The 629-nt window shown below is 24.5% G+C and overlaps 1 protein-coding gene across 3 annotated transcripts in view; it reads right to left on the bottom strand.

The window, feature by feature from the left end:
- Nucleotides 1-309: 309 nt before the first annotated feature.
- Nucleotides 310-629, bottom strand: part of LOC119631520 (ecdysone-induced protein 74EF) — an 85,114-nt gene continuing 84,794 nt past the window's right edge. For 2 of the 3 annotated variants that reach the window (XM_038023821.1, XM_038023818.1), the window contains one exon: nt 310-539. The gene's annotated coding sequence lies outside the window, so the exon portion shown is untranslated. The remainder of the gene's footprint in view (nt 540-629) is intronic. The other variant, XM_038023819.1, reaches the window with a different exon arrangement.

Genomic DNA, 629 nt, shown 5'->3' with positions numbered 1-629 from the left:
TCAAAAGCTTAGACTAAATAGATATTTCCATATATCTGTTTTTCTGATTTTGTTTTTTTGTTTTTTTTTTTGTTTTGTTTTTTACAATTCTGTCTCATGTGCAGAGAAATATACAAGAAAGTTTAAAATTAAATTATTTGTTTTCTTTTTTTTTTTTTTTTTACTTTTTAAAAGTTCAATAACACATTTTTATAAAAACCGAGTTTTATTTTTTATTTATTTTTTTTTGTCATTTTATCTACAATTTATTTTATACTTTATTATACGTAGCTACTTTTCTTTAGTTCTTATTGTTGCTGTTGGCTTTTCTTTTCTTTTTTCTGTATATTTACCATTGGAAAGAAGTGCAAAATGTCGGCAATGATCCACACTTTCGTAGGCGTGTTGCATTTCGTATTTCGTTCCTTTTCTTTATCGTTTTTCTAGTGCGAAAGGACGTGAAAATAGAGGGAAATAATTTCGCATATGTCCATCAAAGCGCAAATATCCTCCTTTAGTAGCATCACAGTCAGTGCTTTAAAGCCAAGTACCGTATTAATCTATATGTATATAAACACATACATGTATATATATATATATATATATATATATCTATATATATATATATATATATCTATATATATATATAT

This window comes from Glossina fuscipes, unplaced genomic scaffold (genome assembly GCF_014805625.2).
Source record: "Glossina fuscipes isolate IAEA_lab_2018 unplaced genomic scaffold, Yale_Gfus_2 1, whole genome shotgun sequence".
Classification (NCBI taxonomy): Eukaryota; Metazoa; Arthropoda; class Insecta; order Diptera; family Glossinidae; genus Glossina; species Glossina fuscipes.
Note: the sequence above shows the minus strand (reverse complement) of the source record. Positions and strands in the feature narration are given on the sequence as shown.